Source organism: Vidua chalybeata, chromosome 4 (genome assembly GCF_026979565.1).
Source record: "Vidua chalybeata isolate OUT-0048 chromosome 4, bVidCha1 merged haplotype, whole genome shotgun sequence".
NCBI lineage: Eukaryota > Metazoa > Chordata > Aves > Passeriformes > Viduidae > Vidua > Vidua chalybeata.
Window position 1 is genome coordinate 33,956,434 of NC_071533.1, and position 8,156 is coordinate 33,964,589.

The window sequence follows — 8,156 nt, forward strand, 5'->3', positions numbered from 1 at the left end:
CAGCTCGTGTGGGCTAGCGGCGGGGAGAGCTGGTAGCCCATTGCTGACAGTCACCCTGGGGGTCTGCTCTGCTCCTGTCTCCCCAGGCACTGCCTACAAAGGTTTTGTTTTCTGTTCTCGGAGAAAATGACTCCTGCTAGACTGCTGTAAACCTATCCTGCTCAAGGACATCTTGTTTGTGTTAATCCTGTAGATTAAGCACACAGCTTTTCGGTTGTGGCTTTGTGGCAATTGTTACCAGTAAACCCCCTTACAAGGCTTGTGGGCCAATGCACATTAACTTCAAGGCTGTCACCTTGATAGCTTGAACAAGGAAGAGCCCCCAAGAATCATGAGAACTGACTCTCACACCAAATACTCTATGTTTAAAATAAAAAAAACCGTTTGGAAGAGAATTGCCTCCTGTGATCTCTGCATTGAAAAGTCTCAGCTGTTACTGGCTGTAGAAGACACCAAAGCTGATGACTGCAGGCTTGTGCAAGTACAATGACCTGGTATACACTGCAAGAGCAGTTCAGCAAGAGCTGGAGCCTCCAGGGACTCTGAGCCAAGTCTGTTGCTTGGGCTCAAGCCCACAGAGTATTCCACATGGGGTGGTCACACCAGTTGACGCAGGAAAAAAAAAAAAAATCCAGATTTCCAATAGCAGGCAGACACATTCTGGCACAATGTCCCCTCCTTCATTTGGCTTGGTCACACCAGGTCTTGGCTAAGCTTGCAAGTGTACATTAAGTCATCACTCAAGCACCAGGCATTTGTTGGCTTACTGTTAATTATGAATGGTGTTACCTGTAAAATATTCACAGAAAGTTCCAGGTGGGTAGAAAAGTATAAATACCTATGTATTAAGGGCTAATTTTATTTTACAAGTATACAAGAAATTAAGAACAGCTGGACCATGAAATACTTCTTTGTATACACTGTTTTTAATATGAGTTCCATCAATTCCCTGGACTTCTCTAGTACTGAGGCTTTGCTGAACAAAGAACTGACTTTTAGGCAGTGTTTTCTTGGAATCAAAGCATTTAACATGATTTTTTGCAGGCTTTGCTCATTTTACTTTTCTTAGACAGGTAATTCACTTTACAAATTGCGTGTTATATTTTCAAAAGAGCTATAAATCATGCAACAGATGCATCCAGGAACTTGATTTTTATCTTTGATGTTTATCCTGTAGCTTGGACTTTTGTTGATCAAGATGCAGAAGAGTCTCTCTTTAAATATAGTTAGGCTAACAAATAGAACCTGAAAACCTATTAGCTCAGAACCTCACATTTACTGATGTCAATGGAACTGTGAGCATCTTTAACATGTCAGAGCACCCTGCCAGCTGGATGCATCTTTACCAAACCCTGCACAGAAGCATGCAAAATGATCAAGCACTGTGTCTGGTACAAAGGGGCTTGCTTGCAGTTATGGTGCTGGGACATTTGCAGTTTCAGCAAGATCACATTGTGCAATTAGAAACAACTTCTTTGTCTGTGTGTTTCAGATTGAAGAATCTCCTGCAAATATTTCTGGACTTTAAGACAGAGAAATCCATGTTTTCCTCACAGAAAAAGACGAACTTCACCTAAAGTGGAATCAATAATACAGCTGTCATTCCAGGATCTTCAAACCACACTCCAAAAATTTGGGAAAAAAAAAAAATGTTTGGATGCCATCAACCCAGAGATGTTTTGGATTGTGCTAATATTTCCCAGCAGAAAGTGGCCAGGTTAGGCTCCTGGTGACTAATGAAGCTGTCATACACCATTCCTTCCTGCTGTTTAATAATGCTTTCAAAAAAGCCCTTTATGGAGATGAATAGTATAGTAGTGCTGCAGCTGAGAAACTGGCATGCTGTCAAAGAAAACAGAGGCCAGTTTACTATGCATGGCACTGTATTTTTCATTATACTTCACAAAGACTTGTTATTAACTGAAAATGAATTCATCATTAGAGAATAGATATTATTTAGTACATAGCTCAGTATAATTTTGAGACTTGATACTAATAGTCAGATTTCATTGTAGCAGCAAAATTACCTGTTAGTCTAAATGTTGATACAATATGCACTGTTTTTTAGATCCTGGATTTCAGGAGATAATATCAGTCCTACCAGAAAAATTAATTGCAATGGAAATGCAGTTCATTCTTTCCACTTTCTCCTCAGTAACATATACATGCACATATATCACATACACTTAATAAAGGTGGCAATTCAGCCAAGTCAGTAGTGTAACCAACACTGACATGACAGTTCCTACATTCAGATCCAGACCTCAGCTTCTGCTCTGTTGGTGGAGTGATGTAGTCAAGTCACACGTGTGATTTTTATACTCCTTAATTGACTTGTCAGTAACCTCAGGTAATTGTGGGGCACGGCAATATTATTGCTGTGCAGAACACTCATCATAAACATGAGTCCCAACCTGTAAAAACCTACACAAATCCACAAGATTTCTACCTCAGTGCTGCGTCCAGGGCCGTCTCAGGCAAGTTCACCTATTTATGGCCTCTTGGGGGCCTTTGGCAGCAGAGCTGAGAGGGTGTGAAACACCTCTACACCCTTTTACTTTTGCTGTGAAGCATCAGGGAAAATCAAATGCTCTCCATAGCCATGCAAGCACTCTTCACCACATGTTTCTTTCAGATATGAAGTAGGGAGATAAGAGACTGACATATCTTATCAACTCTCCACACAGAGCTCCATCAGCATCAACCAGATGAGCCCAGACTGGTTTTGTTTGAACACAGTTGGCTTTCAGAAGCTGCAATCAGAGATCACAAGCCTTATCTGTGCAGGGAAGTTCAGATAAATGTTGCAGTCAGCTTGCTATAGAGCACCTTGGGTTTGAGCAAAATCTACTTCTAACCATTTTGAGCATTTGCAAGTATCAGACGTGGTACTGCATAGATCTAGCTTGTCCTTTATTCTGCGGTGGAGGAAAACACCTCTGACCACTTTCAATCAGTATAATTCATGCATTTGGAGAGTTAGTTATGAGCAATACAGAGAATAAATCCATCCTGCACAAAGCTTTACTCGACAATATTTCTTATTATGCGTTCCCTTGTCCTTATTGAAAAGTGCAGAGGTAAAGGACTTAAAGTCAGATGGAAGGCCCATTATTCTCTTGCAACATACTCATTTTGTCACTGGCATTCTTAAACTGCTGGCTTTGAGGTCCCAGCGTCAGATACCAGACAGCTGTGTGTATTTGCAGTCACACAGGCCGATAAATTGGGCTTGGCATCTTCATACTTCTTTTGATACTGAAACCAGCGAATTGCAGAGGCATAGCAAGAGAACTGAAATCAATCAGTTACTTCTGTGAAGCATCTTCCCAGGAGCTTCACTCAGCAAAGTGTTATTTCTGGCTTCAATCAACTGGCAAATGGCAATTTAGATAGTGGCAGTTTAAACGACCTGGCCAACCATTCTGAAAACTGTAGAATGCTCACACAAGAACTAAGACATTAAAAAACCTTCAAAGGCTACACCCCTTCTTGAAAAAAGCAGAAACCTAAATCCAGGCATAAGGGATCTTTGAACCTGTTAGAAAGGGGCAGGTCTGTGTTTGCTTCTTTTAAGTGGGCTTGAATCAGAACACAGGACAATTTTGCAACTTCCAGCATGTGCTGCAGTCTTTAGGATTTGCAAAAGCCCAGAAAACAGAAAAATACAAATGTATTGTTTATTGTAAGAAGGCAAAATGCATTGTGCATTAGGAAAAACATGGGCAGAAGTAGCATTTTTAATCAAAAGGTATTTGAGCAGTTCTGTAACTGGGTAATCCACAGAATGGCTCATAAAAATCAGTGAGAACCAGTAGCAGCAAACACCAATGGCCAGCCAACTGAATCTAGATATTATTTACCACCATTCCTGCACTGCAGTCCATTAAGCCCAGTTTATGTTATAATATGGCTATTCTCCAACATTACATATTGTTTAAACAACATCTTCATTTTAAAAAACCCCGTTTCATGGAATTCTCACATCCCATTTGCACATCTCTATTTATTCATGATCCCAGTACATCGTTTTGGCAACCAGAACCATGTCTTACATGGATAAGCAATATATGGAAGGCATCAGTCAATTTTCAATTGTTTCTAATACAACTAACATCTGGAAACATGCAGAGTAGTCGGTTCAAGAGAGACCACCAGCAAGTGCTGCCCACCAGAATTTCAGGCCTGTTGACATAATGATCTCAGCACCCGCAAGCTGAACAGGCTGCTGCAGGCGTGTGGGCACTGCCAAACACCACATTTCCCTGGATATCCTCCTTCCCCGGGTACTAGCACCAAGTCACCCGGTGCAATGGCCTATGGCACTGCTGTTGAAGGTGCTGCCTTTGGACTGAAAATAACCCTTTGATTGCTGGAGGCTGTGACCCACTGGTGTTCAGGGCACTGAGCTAGGTTCTGTTCTGGCTGAATTTAAATTTCAATAGTTTGATTTAAAGGGAAAACTTTATGTTAGCAGTGTCACAACTGTTCACAATGCTCATGCAATATTCTGATACACCACAGAAAGCTCTATTCTGTAACAAACCTTCACAGTAGGTGCAGCCATTTATTTTTATCTCAGCTTTCTCTTTTGGCAGTCACACCTAACTGATATCAAAATATTTGACTTTCATCTAGGAAAAGCACACTGAGGAATTACAGCATAAAACATGTTTTAAGCAGATAGTCTGGAAAACATAACGGATAAAAGAAAATTTCTTCTAATGAAGCTTGGCTGGGATATTTGAAACAAGATACATGAACTTTAGAGCATTTGGATTTTTATGGATCTAACAATTCTGCTAGTTGTAGCAAACAAAAATTTTTTTCATGAATTCCTAAGAGCCATTCAACATGGTATCAACAAATTAACAACCATATGCAGTCTTGATGGTGAGTTGAAGAAAATTTTAAAAATCAAAGGTAGATTTTGACCAGCATCTCTGCATGAATAGCCACAAGATATGAAGAAGCAAGGAAATCCTTATTCTGTGTTTCTGTCTCAAACCCACTGCCACCACTAGTGTCAGTTACACTCTTGAGGAGAAAGACCCAAGAATTCCACTGACCCTGCTTCCCTGCTCGTCTCACAAAGTATTGGAGATTGTAACAGAAGCATCACACATTTCACTGAGAGGTTTCCAAGGATCTTGAATTGTACATTTGAAGACTAGAGAACTCAGATTCATGCAGGAGCAAGACTGAAGCACTGAGATGTTTTAGCCCATGTTATTAAGGAAGTTTTTTACATGCAAGTTTGAGGTATCTGGAATCTTCTTGGCCTCATTTCATACAGAGACCAAATTTCTGAAATTTTCAGGTAAAATTTTCCCTAAGTTGTTTTTCAGCTCCTCCAAGAGCTTGATAAAGCAAAATGGAAAGAAGCACTCAAAAAAGTGAATTTCAACTTCACATTTGAGCCAGTTTGGGCAGAATTACAAGCAGAGTTCAAAATTTGTCTGCATGATGGAAGGAGGCAATATATCCCTTGCTTTGAAAGCAACAAGAAGTCACTAACCCCTTTCCTATCCAAGAATGGGTTACGTTGTCTTTCAGTCTCTTATCAAATGAGGATACTGTTAGCAAGGGTGGCCTGGTACAAAGCTAGTAGAAAGATGAAACCTGCCCCCAGCCCATGCCACATTTATTAGCAGGCCATGGACTGTGCCTTTAGGTGGCATAAATTGGTAGTGCAGCATGGAAACCCAGAGAGTCTCCAGGGGTGACTCGCTCAGTGTAAGGGGATTGTGTGCACAGCCAGTGCTCAGCAGAGCAGCATACACACTTTCTGCTGAGAGGATGCTTGTTGTGTTTTCCTAGAAGATCATTGCTTTCAACTTTAGACCTTCCTAATCCCCTGACAGATGCTTTAACCACAAGTTTGCTTTCATGCCTCAAGACATGCAAGTGACCACCAAATTCAGTTTCATCCCCAGAGTTTACATTATGGGCTGTTTGCCCATGTTGGAAAGAGTGCCTGACATCAGGATTAAATCAACTTCAAGGACTTCAGTAGCTGGCAAGTCAGCTGTGCTTCCCTTCTCCACAGTTTTTCAGAAACTGAAAATTTCTGGCTGAAATCCCTGCCTCTTCCCCTTAGGAATCATATAATGCCCACACGTATGCTTACAAGGTGTTTATTTTTTAAACATCGAGCACCACTAAGTTTTATATCAAGATAGTTCTTCATTTCCAAAGGACAGAACTGTGTTCCTACTGAACAGCCACAGGGATAACACCATTGCTTTACTGATTTCAGGTACCACACAACAAAAGGTTACAGCAACACTGAACACCACCCTACACTTCACACTTAGAGAAGAGCAGTAAATGGATAAAGGTACAAGCATCAAAGAGCTAATAAAAGAATAAACACTGAGCAGCAGTTCATCCCATGGTTTCCATCCCAGTGATCCAAGATTACTTAAAGCAACAGTTTACCCATGTACAGACCTAAGAATGCAGCTGTTATGCTGCAGCTCTGGAGATAAACTGGATTCACATATAACTTTCCAAAGGTTACCAGCCCAGGGGATAATTCAACTTCAGCGCAAAAGAATATAGTTGGATTTAGAGAGAAACATAAAAGCTAGATGGACTGGGATGTGGGATGTGGACATATGTTTTGCAAATAAATTGTAGTTACTTCCCTTAGAAGACTTGTTTGTGTCTCCGAGTGAAAATAAAAATAGGAAGACTGTTTTTTTTTTTAATGAAAATATTTACTTGGGAATAAATTTTGTAGTCAGGATTAGCCACTTGGCACCCATAAATTGAAGATTGATGATGCCATGTAACATCAATCCCAAAATGGCTAACTTCAGAGTATTGAGCCTTTCTAAAAAGTATCTCCTCATATCACATTGTCTAGACATATCAAAGCATTAAACTGCTCTAATTAGCCTAATTATCCTTAGGCACCTCCTACTTCACATGAGTGCTTAAAGCAGGGAAATTCAACCCAGAATGCTGGCACGTGAAATATGTCCCAGCACAGTGCTCAATGCCACTGTGGGCATTAACATTGACTTCCATTGCAGACTCAAAAAGCTGAATTCTCTCAGGGGTGGCTGAGGATGTTCTGCCTCTCAGAGGAGAGACCAAAGACTTCAGCAAGACACTAAGTCAAATGTTACCCAGAAAACTCAACATCTCATTAGATATGCTCTTTAGTTTAAATCCCCAGGTTGACAAGACAACTGGGACAGAGATGAAAATCCAGAATCCAGAAGGGGCTGTTCATCACTGCATGAAGCCTTCTTGCAGATTAAAGTCTGCGGGAATATTCAGCTGTATTGAAATAGCCATTGCTCCATACAAACACATCAACTCCTTACAAGTGTTTTGATTGGAAACTACTATACAATGCCTTCTCTGCAGCAGATAAGTTTTACGTTTGTTCCCAAGAAATCTATCCTTGCTCAACACAAACTACATCATCAACTAAGAGCAGTTACTTGAATCAATTTAGGGAACTGTAAGAAATGGGTCTGGGAAAAAAAAATGCTGTCTGCCATATTATCTCCTTTTTCAGTGGAGCTGACAGGACAGCTGCCTGTTATTACAGTGCACCCCAGGAAATGTTTAGCTGCCAAAAAAGTCCAGAGCCAGCAAGGGATTAGCAGACAAACAGAATTCATGCACCTGGAAGTCATGCAGCTAGATATGCCATCTTTGTAAGGTATACTTCAATTTCATTTACAGGGAAACAAGAACAAACAGAAATGACTCAATGTCATGATAATTATGATAAATCTAAGAATTACTATAGTTTTGTGACTAGATTAAGTGGCAATAGCTTTCATTTAACTGCAGTAATCTGTTGAAGGACTTATATAACTGCCATAAATATAATGCTCTCTCTTTTATGTTTAAGCTGTTCCTTATTAATGCAGCATTAATACCATGTTAAGTGACCAGAACCTCAATGGCTCTAGAGATGAATAACGCAGATGGTGCATAGGACTTAATGATTTCATGTAACCTGTGTAATACAAAGCTTTCATTTCCTTCACCAATACCTTTTTAATGGCAAAAGTTCTGCTAGACAGCCCTTTCCTCCTCCCACCACTGCATTTGTCTTTCACAGGCATGCTCTCACAAGCTGCTGGATCGATGTGTGCTGGGTTCAGGTATTGCCTAGTGCCACCCCCATG